At 36.1% G+C, this 12,265-nt stretch overlaps 1 protein-coding gene across 5 annotated transcripts in view; it reads right to left on the bottom strand.

The window, feature by feature from the left end:
• The window catches only part of pcbp4 (poly(rC) binding protein 4), a 91,158-nt gene extending 82,452 nt beyond the window's left edge, over positions 1–8,706 (bottom strand). For all 5 annotated transcript variants that reach the window (XM_060858472.1, XM_060858473.1, XM_060858474.1 and 2 more), the window contains exon 1: positions 8,582–8,706. The gene's annotated coding sequence lies outside the window, so the exon portion shown is untranslated. The remainder of the gene's footprint in view (positions 1–8,581) is intronic.
• Between the last annotated feature and the right edge of the window lie 3,559 nt (positions 8,707–12,265).

Raw genomic sequence — 12,265 nt, 5'->3', positions numbered from 1 at the left:
ATCAATTAGAGCCAGAAAACCTCCTGGCTTCGGTAGCCGACACTTTTCCTTTAATTAGCTGTCACTTATTCAGTAAAAGTTTGTGTTTGACAGAACAAGCAAAGAATGCGAACACTATAACATACTTCGATTACTTTGATAAGGTCTCAACGATACTAACTTCACATTACAGGACAACGAAACATTATGGAATATACAGTAAGGGCCTTTTTACACCTGGTCATTTCATGTGTTTTCTCTGATACGATAGCTATCTGATTTGTTAAAACTGTTCCTTTTACATTAGGCCACATAAATGCGTCTCGGCGAATCGGATACCGATCCGATCTTTCTACTCCCGCCCAAAATGGAAATATATTTTACCTCATTTCCAGGGTAATTGAAATGGAACACGCTTTGGTGTATGCGCTTTTCAGAATGCAATCAAAAAGAAGACGAATAAACTTATTACGACGGTTATGTTACAAAAAACAGCATTTACTGTTTGCTGCGTTTTTGCTGGAGGCAGCAGCGCATTTTAAGACCCAACGAGACACCTGGGTGAAAGATCACTCGTGAGTGACGTACTTCCGTTTGGGAGGAGTAAAGCGCTGACGTATGTGGCTTGAACAACCACATTCATTTACACCTGTCCAGTTTCATCTGAAATGCGTCCCAGACCACCTCCTGAAGCGATCGGATTTATATCCGTCTCGAAAACGTTTCAGAGGGCATTTAGACCTGGTCTTTTTACCATCGGATAGCTATGGGATCACAGAAAACATATGAAGTGACCAGGTGTAAAAAGCCCCTAAGATGATATAACAACTTGATGAAATTTTTAAATGAGCTGATTAGATGTTTAAAATATTATACTGAATTTTTAAAATGATCAGATGTTAAAAATGTTTTTATTTTATTTTCTGTTCAGTGTAGATGTTAGATAAGGAAAACCAGACCTGTTAATTAGCGTGAATTATTTATTTAAGTGTTTGTTTGTTTATTAATTTATTTTTCCCCACTTGAGTCTCTCAGACCGAATCTACTCTTGACTATCAATGAACTCAGTTTTTAAAGATGATGCTATTCTTCTACAAGTATACATATCGTGCTACATATCTTGAATCAGAGAAATGTCTTTCAGCATCAAGCTATAATAATTTTGTCATACTGTCCAAGTGTAAACACATTTCCCCCACATTATTAGCTGAATGTCTCTTCTTTCAACTTTTTTTTAAAAGAATGCCTCATTAATGAAAGGAAGATTTGGCTTTGGAGACTCCAGTAGCCAAAATAAATAAATAAACAAACAAACAAACAAACAAACAAAAAAGTCTTACTAATTGGCATGTGTCTGGTTTTCATTATGTAACATCTACAATAAACAGAAGGGAAGATAAAATATATAAGATTTAACGAGTGACAAAATGCAAGTAATTAAATAAATCACACTAATTAACGTCTGGTTTTCAATTAACAATGACCACCTTTTTTAAGAAAGTAAAAAAAAGCTGGTTTGCTCTAAGTAACAGAATGTAGACTGTTATTTCTCCAAACAACAGTAAGAACAATGTACATCTTCTGTCGTTATATACAGTAAAAGTCATTAAACACTGTGATAAAAAGAGAAAAATTATAAAATCCGAAGTACATCAAGGCTAGCAGTCGATAACAGCACACGGCCATAGATAACTCCTTGTTTTTATTTATTTTTATTTAGCGCAATCTCTTGAAAATGATTACATCTCAGTCTGAAATGAGAACACTAGGTGGAATCCTACAGAGGTGTCACATTGCAACTTAAATTATTTTCCAAAGTCTAAATTGCTGCATTTTTTTCCCCCCAAAAAAAGTACATCAAAAGAGCTGAGACACCTGATGTGTGTGTGTGTGTGTGTGTGTGTGTGTGTGTGTGTGTGGTGTGTATGAGAGAGACCAGTAAGGTGGGAGCTCTGACACTGATAGCAAGTGGATATGAGTGGCAAATAACAGGCACGAAGAGAACAAGCTCTAAGTTTAGACCTGGTCTCCAGACAAAAGCAACAATCACAGAGTTAAATCAGGAGCTGCCTGATAACCCGACGCCGCCGCAAGCTTTCAAACTTACTGGCTTGAGTAAAACAGACAAAAGGCATTTGATTAATCCTTTTAAGCTGCTTTGTGACTGAGTTTGTCATTAAAAGCGCTTCACCAGTAAAACTGACTGAGTAAATTGTGTACAATTTAGGTTAAATCAAGCCGGCCTTATTTACCAGCTGGATACAAACTAATCTAATCGTAAATCTCTTGCAGGACCTTTTTTTTAGTAATTCTAGTTCTTCTGGAAAAGCGATCGCATCCTACGAATGTGTTAATGTACTGTATGTAATATGGAGACTCACTAAAGTGAAACTTGAAATACTGTAAATTACTGCAATTTTAGATTCCGATTGTGTTTGCAAACTGAAATAATCAAATATTCATTCCAATTGCTGGAATAAAATAAAAAAATAAAAACTGGTGTGAAGTTCAGCTGTTTCACATTAATGACAGAAAACAGATTGAAAGAAAACAAATTTAAATAAAACTAACAAAAACAGCCATTTAGTAAGACAACAGAAATGTTGCTGTAACACAGGAGGACTCTTTAGTTGAGTCGACGTTAGCTGATGTGGCGAACTGATCGAGCTGCCTTACTGGAGTCATTTTGTCAGCCTGTGAGCTTTCCCTTATATGGAATTTTGTGGGCGTGGCTCAATGCAAATCAGCAATTGGTTTTTTCAACCTACGCAGGTAAATATAAAGAAAATCATCATTACCCAAACCTTTGTGAATCTCACTGAAAAGGTTTTGCTCAGTGAGGCCTGTAGAAATGACTTAGTAGGCACAGAGCCTAGAAATAAAGTCCCAGCTTATTCATCTGATCACACAAAGGTCACAATGTCCAGCGTTTACTTTACAAGCTGCCAAACATTAAAAAAAATCAGGAATGTTCCATCTGTCAACAAAATCTAACACACGGTGCTGTATCTATAAATGACCTCCACAGGAAAACACAAAGATCTATTTAGCAGGAGGAAGTATCATACGAGGAAGCGCTGGTGGAAAACTGTAATGAAAATTTTTGTAATGACTCATTTTTGTGTCTGTGAGTTGACTATAACAGTCTCGTATAATTTGACGTACAAAGCATCACATGGTTGTAAGCTGACGCTAAAAACAGGTATATACTGTACACTTTTCGAAGGTTCAGTGGTTAAGATTACCGCATAGAAGGTCGTGAGTTAAATCCCCCATCCACCAAGATGCCACTGCTGGGCCCCTGAACAAGGCCCTTAACCCTCAATTGCTCAGCTGTATAAAAATGAGATAAAAACGTAAGTCGTTCTGTATAAGGTCGTCTGCTGAATGGCGTAAACATAGGTTCTGTTAGATGCCTTTTTCCAGAGTGACATTTCTCATTCATCTTATTTACATACATATATAACAGCAGTTGAGTTTAAGGTGCTTTACGCAAGGACCTACAGTTTCAGTGCTAAGATTTGATGACCTCATGAGCTTCTGATCAGCGATCGGCTGCAGTGATGAGATCATTGTACTGTACATTAGTGTGCATTGTGATATTGTGCTCTCTCTGATGATGATTGATGTTCTGGGAAGCTCACTCTATGTGGTAAGGATATAAAATCCAATCAGTTCTAACAAAAAGAGAAAAGAAAAAAGTCCTTGTAGTCAAGTGTGATATTTTTTATTTTTATGTACACGTTAAATATACGCTTATATGTTTTTTATTATCTTTGACCAGTGTGGGAAGTTTTCCGGTATATAGGTGTGTTGATAAATCATGGGTTAGATTATTGCATGACAAACAACAATTGTGATGCATTGCTGTGATGCAAGTGCAAATTCACTTATACTGTATATAATTCCAAGAATATTGAGATGATAAAATATGGCAATATAACATAGTTTTGTCTGTGTTTTGTAACCGGGCTTTAGAAGAAAAAAACAATTCTTGTTATCGTAATAATTAGGGTTGAAAGTGATCTTGTATGACCAACATTCTTTTATGGGAATGTGTGTTAATGTAATACAATCACATTTTACCTAGTGGATGTGTCAAGGTTAAATAAAAACAAGATCTGGCTTCCAGTCACACTCATAGTTATTATCATGCATTCTATACCTTTCTCAGTTTCTCAGAAGTCACAAAACAACCCTAAGGCTCTGTCCACTGATGCCACTGTTCAGGAAAATAATCCATATCTTTGTGGAAATCTTTGATATCGCACTACTTAAAAAAAGCAAACCGCACTGTGCTCGGCTTCAAAACTCAAATAATCAGAGAATAAAATGCAAATTGGAATTCATCGCATGCATCTGTGCCATGCATTTTAACTCAAAAGCCAGACAAGGTGAAGCAAGGAAAGTTCCTTATCGGGATCAGGAGAATTCAGATTGCCGACTGAGATAACACTGCTGTTCAGGAGAAATGACAGAAGGTGAAGATCTTAAAACTGAACTGGTCTACTACAGAGCCAAAAAAAAAAAGCTGCTATTTAGTGATGAAAGTGATAAGTGTTAGGCATCGCTGTGTTTACTGTGACTCTATCAGAAATGACTACAACTCACAGACACAACTAACACACACAAGCTTGTTGTTACACGTGTAATATGGCGTTGGTGTGACAAAGTTGATTTTCCGATAACCTCACTTGACCAATGTGAACTATTTTCTATATATTAAAGAACAATGTCACACTTTTCTTTATTTTTATAGTTTCATTAACATTGTGGAATATCCACAAAACATGTTTCTTCCTGTTATCACGGAAATCTGTCCGTCCTGCAAATCTCCCCTGCAGCTTTACCTCTAACTGATGTGACTTCTTCCAATAAAGCTGTAAAAAATACATTGCCTCAAAGAAAACCTGACCAAATCAACACTGACACAATTTTCCAAACCGTTCATGCAGAATTTTCATTATACATGTCCCAAGTAACAAGTTATTATCGAAACAATAATTCATTAGAATGAGTGCATTAACATTGTCAACACTCTGACCAATCAAAATAGAGAATTCAAAAGTGGCCAAACAATCTGTGTTTTGTGTAAGAAATATGTTCATTACGTGGAGTGTTTCACTGACAAGGCTCTTAGTCTGATGCCAAAGTTAATGTGATTTGCTGTTCCTATGCTGTAACTCCAGTATTTTAATGCAACAGCATTTTTTTCTTGAAGTCAGACCTTTAGCTGATCCAAAAAATAAGCAGTGACTTTCAAAGACACTTTGAGGCTACTTTCATGTTTCGTTCTTTGCAGACTGGGAAGATTCGGATACAAAATAACACAGCTCTTGGGAAGGATTTGAAAACGTAATGACAAATCTAACCCTGATCTCGACTCTCAAGAGCCTCCACTCCCCAGTCTATTGCATGACCCAGGATGAATCTGCAATCACAATATTTAATTGAAACAGCAGCCGGAGTAAAAGCAACAGCGAGAGCCGTTATCTTTGAAAATACCCCTGCAGAGAAAATACCATTCACACAAAGCGCCTTTTCTTCCTCAGTGCCAGTGGGATCTCACTGCCTCATGATTAGTCTGTTTAGACACACACTGCATCTTTATTGTTGTTTTTTTCCTTAGTTGCATGCGTGAATTAACAAACAGTATTAAAACAAATGGAGTAAAACTGATGTGCTACCAAATAGTGCTGGCTAACAAGAACCAAACATCTTGCTAGAGAAATAATTTCACTAGAAGTTGTATTTAAGTTTCAAAAAGAAAATCATGTGGATAATTATAATAATCCTCTGTGAAGCTATATGTCAAAATATCTGTTTGTTTAAAGCTAGAATGAACATTAAGGCTATACTCTGTTTAGCTTTATATTAGATGCCATTTGAAGCTTTATCGACAACTCCTAAATCCACAGGTTTTATTAAACTGCTAATTACAAATAAAAAAAAACTATCCAAAAACAATTTATTCTTGTAAACAGATCTTCTCTTCAGCAGAAATCTCCTCGGGTCTTGTTTTTAAAAAAATTAGCTGCTACCATGACACACTTAAAAACTGTTGCTGATTAAACTGGCTACAGCTAACTTAAACAGCTAGCATGAAATCTGTTCATATGCAAATAGGCTACGCGTTAAAATAAAGTTGTGTTGCAGGGAATCTAAAGCTTTACATATGAAAGTTTATTCATGTCAACATCTGAGACCAACTATTTAGGCTGCACTCCATTTTAGATAAAAGCAAGAAGCCGTGATAAACATAATTTAACGCACTGTTTAACACAGTGATCTGTTTTTCAGCTGTGCCAAAAAGAAACTCTTAGTTTGATTAAGAAAATGGCTGATGTAAGATTTTCCTGTGTGTGTAATTATGGAATGGCGATAGGCTCCCAGCTAAAATATCTGACTGACATTAACCGTTACGAGACCCTTCAGATAACTCAAATGAGTGTAAACAAAAAAAGTGCTGATTCAATGTTGCTAATCAGTTTAGCTTCCAATCAATTCTCCTGTCTCTCGTCTCCATTCTCAAAAATGAAGGTGGGGTCTTGGTAATCAATTAAAGAACCAGAGGAGAATAATCTAATTAACTGATCAGGAGTAATGCACTAATGACCAGCTGCCCATTTGGAACATCTACTGAGGGCTGAACTTTTATTGTTTTTCATTATCTTATTGTCTTGTGGCACTGTATTGTATTATGGCATGGTAAGTACCAAATATAATCTGTGTTATTAGAAACGACTAGGTTGTTAATCATTAGGCTAATTTTAGCACACCGTTTAAAGAAATTCTAATACATTACACAGACAGAATGACGTTCAAAATTCATTTCTGGATTTTGCAGATGAACCAAACAAGGAAACCACAATCGAAGTGCACATATTTACACAAGTTCATTCACTAGCTTCAGTTAACCTTAATCAGAATCCACTTTTTTTTTTACACTTCAGAATTTGGCCAATTTTAAAATGGTGCTTATTCAATATGGCTAATCAGTTTAGCTTCAAATCACTTTTCTCATGCCTTAATGATTAATTAGGCAACCCAGTGAGTGTCTATCTATAATTAGGTCTTCAGATGTAATGTATCTCTCTCTCTCTCTCTCATACACACACACACACACACTTTTGTCTTACTATCCTTGTGATGACCTTCCATTAAAATTATCATCAATACAGCTAATAAATGCTATGACTAAACTTTAAAATTAAACCAAAAATTAAACATAAACAAATATTTTGTTTTATTTATTTATTTATCTATTATTTATTTATTTAAATAAACTTCTGTTTTTTAGCATCCTAGAAACCAGTTAATATCTCCACAAGGTTGAACTGTCAAATATTACTAATCTTGTACACACACCGCACACAAACACACAAAATGTACGAATAGGGTCTTGGAATTTCAAAATCTGACAGACAAAATAAAGTCGTTTTATTGTCTTTGTGATTAATTTAAGAACCAGTGTCTCTCTCTCTCTCACACACACACACACACACACACCCAGCTGTTTGCTTGAAACTTATGATCTAATAGTGATGGAGCAATTCATGAATTTCTTTAGATTGCTTCTCTTAAACTCAGAAACTTACAACTCAAAGAATTGAGAATTTTGTTTTAGCCTGCAATATCCTATTAAGACACTATCCAAAGGCTATAAGACATTATAATCTTATTTAAATCAGTTCAGTTCAGAAGCATTATGTTGATTCAGCTTGTGTAGCTATTGCGAAACATTTTGTTGTCATATTGTGAAGCAGAATTCATTTAGATGTAAAGTAGGAAATGCCATAAGACAAATCACCTCATACGATTATATCATATATATATATATATATATATATATATATATATATATATATATATATATATATATATATATATATATATATATACATATATATATATATATATATATAGGTTTGAAAGAATCGAATCAGTAAGGTGAGTGAGTAATGACTCAGTGATTCACTGTGTCAATTTCAACCTTAACGTTAACCTTAAGTGGGGAATTAACATCTAACATCAACAATATCGACAGTGATCCGGTTTCCAGGTAAAACTTGAAAATTGTGCGAGTCTCAGTGATGGAAACAAAATAAAACAGAATCCAACACCGCAGATGATTATTTTACAGTCAGGAATCTCGCGAGCTCTAAATCGATCAAACATCCCCTGAGCTCGTGCTTCTGTGCCGCATGCACTCGGGGAGATCGCAGCCTTATAGCCCTGTGGCTCAAAGTGCCGCTTGTCGTGGGATTTCCGACCACACACTCGGTGCATTCGGGTAATGATGATAAACCCTGGCTGGGATTTAACGACGCAGAGAAGCAAGACGTCCCGTGACCTGTTAGAAAGATTTTCTTGCGTTTTATTTGGCACGCGCAATGTCTGCTTTAATGCACAAGAGCAGGTCTCGTGCGTCAAAGTTACACATTTGTCTGGTGTGATCAAAGCGGCGCTTCACCTTACGGGGCAAAGCGGCTTCTAAAGTCATGCACGGTTTATACCCTGGGCTTTAATCGGTTCAGGAAAGCGCATTGGTCGTGTGTGTGAGAGAGAGAAGGAAAGGAAGAGTGTTAGGTTGTTCTCTTACCTTTTTTTGGAGCTTCACGCGCAGATCAAACAAAGCCGGAATTGTGTTCAATATTCCTGCCCGGTGTCCACATTGTCAGCGCAAGGCTTTTACTGTAGATGAAGAAAATCCCTGATGTGTGTGTGAGAGAGAGAGAGAGACTGTAGAACAATCAGGGAGAGGGAGGGAGGGAGAAAGAGAGAGAGGGAGGGAGGGAGGGGGAGAGATAAAGAAAGGAGGGGGCGCGCGCGAGAAAGAGACAGAATGCACCCTCTCCAAATACAACAGACAAATAAAGGGCTCAGAGATAACACTACGGATAATGCATTTATTTACTTCACAAACATTTCTATACATTTCCACTTTGCATTTAATCACTCAGCACAACATTCCTACCTTCAGCTATTCCACTGGACTAAATGAAGCCCCTCATCTTCAACACTGCCTTAACAAAACGTATCCCATCACTGTGGCTTCAACCACCAGGGAGATGGAGTTGTCACACAGCCTGGGTGTGATTAGAAGTAATTAGTGGAATGTATGGAAATCCACAAAAGAGAAAGCAGCCTGGTTTCATGCATCGTTTTTTAAAATAATAATAATATCAGGTCAAACACTCTTAATCAAAATTCAGCATAAAGAGGCTACTGAGAATGAATGAATGAATGAATGAATGAATTCATTTCATTTATAAAGGAGATGTTGAGATTGCAAGGACACAGACTCATCGACTAAATAATGCATTTGTTTACTTTGTGCATGTATAACGTCGACTTGTGCAGTTCAAGGATGAATGCAAGGATTGTGCATAACGACCTTTTTTGGGTACCTATTGAAATTTACTGCCATCTAGTGTAAATGAGACAAAGTAAACATGACCCTGGGTCACATTTTTTTCTGCCTAGTAGCAGTCAGAATATAATTTGAAAGGGAAGATGGGAAGTTGTTCAGCTAGGCTGTGTACACACACACACACACACACACACACACACACACACACACACACACACAATCTAAGCTTTAATCTGTCAGAGTTAGAAATCATAATCAGTTAATGATGCCTATAATATTACAGGAAGCTAGTAATGTCCATGACCAATACAGTTGCTTTAGATGATTCATTTCCTTCTCTGGGGAGTCCAGCATGTAGTACATGTATGTACACAGCATGCAGTGCTGCAGAGGAGTGTTGGATCTTTGTACTGTAGATGTGCTTCCTCCTTGTGGTTGGTTAATGCACGCACTCAGACACACATACATTTTGTCTGTCTCAGTATAGCATCATTAAACACTTGTTTCCCTCGAACGTGTGAATGTCTCGTCTGAAAATCACATTGAATTTGGTTATCATAAGACAGATGTCTGATTATATTAGCTCAAATTGACAGAAATGTTTATCTGTGAGCTACATAATGTGCATTATAGGACCCAGAGCAACTTAGCATTCTAGTTAAATAACAGTAAAAGTTACAAGGATGATCATAAAAGCAACCGAATTGTTATTTCACTGCATGTTCAATAACAGCGTACATCAAATATGGAAGAAGATTTGACAAAAATGTCAACGACTGTCTCCGGATCATTCCATAGGCACAGTTTAAAAATTTTCACACATTTTACACTTCTGAAATGTACTTCTGAGTGCACATGCTATATGTAAACAACCAGCAAAGAACAGTATATTAGTCACCCTCATGTAATATCTTCTTAGGCTTTACCAGGTCTCAAAAACAAACACCTGCATGATCAAAAAACATCATCCATCAAGAAGTACATGGAAAAAGTTAACCAAGTATTGGCTGATTTCAAAGACAGTGCTTGTGTGTCACAATCATTCCACAGGTACATTTTCATTATTTTCAGTCTTCTGAAATGGTATTTTGAGTCTTTGTGAGAGTATATAGCAACACATCGTATATAGTAAACAAACAGTAGTAAGCTAGCCTCGACCGTTCAGTCTTCTTAGAGCCAGTCTCCAGTAGGTATCACAAGAAGCACAATTTAGAACCTTTAAAACTTCATCGTTGCTTAATCAATGAAGTACAGAGTTTTTTTTTTTTTGGTTGTCCAGAGTTTTTGTCCAAAATGAACAAATATACACTAACATACTTTACATTCAAAACAAAAACAATGTATTCAAATGGGTTCAACTTGCTAGACCTATTTGGTACACTGTGCATCATATTATACACTTTTGACACACATTAATTATATAGGTATATTTTTTATGGTACAGAGAAGCCCAGAAAATGCTATTTTTATATTTATAAGTCTCCTCCCTCCTCTGTTAAAAAACAAAAACATTCATGTCAATGAATATAAAATAAAAGACATTTTTGAAATAAATGTCTCCAAACTCTTTAACAAGTATACTGTTTTTTTTAAATAACATTATTTTAATATGTTTATAAATCACCTGTGATTATAAAGAGTGCACACTATATTGAAGTTCTGTTGAATTTGCTTTTATTGTAAAAATTTATATAGAATATTAGAGTGCATTATTATATACCTATATGAATTGCAGCCAGCATTACTGTCACAACTGCTGTTATAGAACTATAATCAATATCTTCTGACCAAACATTAAAATAATAATGAAAAAATATCATAACAGATATTATACAGTTATTATGTTATTATAAGTATAAAACCTTTGCATCATTGTTGTCTAGATGGAAAGAAATATACTAATCATATTTTCTAATGAATTCTTTCTTTCTTTCTTTCTTTCTTTCTTTCTTTCTTTCTTTCTTTCTTTCTTTCTTTCTTTCTTTCTTTTTCTAAAGAATGTAATAAATAAAAAGTCTCAAAAGTCCCCACACAATTGTCTTGTGCATGGAGACTTTTTGGGACACCCTGTATGTCTTAAATATATAGAACAGAAAATTGAAATGTAGATTGCACCTGGAGACAGGAACCTAAAATGAGATAAAATATATACAAAAATAGTTAAATAAAAAAATTAATAATTAAATGTTTTGCCCTCCTTCTATGGGTCACGACCTGACAAAAAGAGTGTACAATTTGACACTTACCTTAAGTGTAAAGATGTAGTGATTTAATAACCTACACAATTAAACACACATTAAAGGGTCTGCTGCTATTTATTTCTTGCTTCCCGACTGTACATTTTCTGTATTTGCTTTCTGCTTCTTAGACCGTGAGTTAAAGAAGGGTATTAGAGATTGACAGGCTAAAATATGACTGTATTTCGGAATGGCTGCATAACATTCTTGCAGTCGTCTGTACTGTTCATCGCTCCGATCATGGGCTCTATACGTGTGGTATGGGATTTGTTCAGTGCTTTGTCTTTTGTTTTCCAAGCCATTACAGTTGGTATAGTTCACCTGAATGTCTGCTGACATTGAAGTGTTTGTCATGTGTGAGCATCTATAATTGGCTTTCATGGATTTTTGCAGATGATTTACTGTACCTGGCCGAGTGACTCATGGCACCTGTGTTTCATCGATCAATGTCAGGCTCCGAGCATGCAATCTCCCTGCTACAATTAGACATCCAGACCCCTGTTCAGGCATGTCAACAAGCAGCACACAAAGGCTTTGTCTTTGTTTTTGTTTTGGAGCACTTTCTTCCCAATTGCATCCTCCAAGTTCACAATGTAGTTCTATCACTTTGCCGCGAAGGCGATATGTGATGCTTCTCTGGTGATGCGTGTAAAGCTTGTCACTTTATCTCCTCTGA

Source organism: Tachysurus vachellii, chromosome 22 (genome assembly GCF_030014155.1).
Source record: "Tachysurus vachellii isolate PV-2020 chromosome 22, HZAU_Pvac_v1, whole genome shotgun sequence".
In the NCBI taxonomy this organism is placed as follows: domain Eukaryota; kingdom Metazoa; phylum Chordata; class Actinopteri; order Siluriformes; family Bagridae; genus Tachysurus; species Tachysurus vachellii.
The sequence above is the reverse complement of the archived record's forward strand: the minus strand, read 5'-3'. Positions and strand labels throughout refer to the sequence as shown.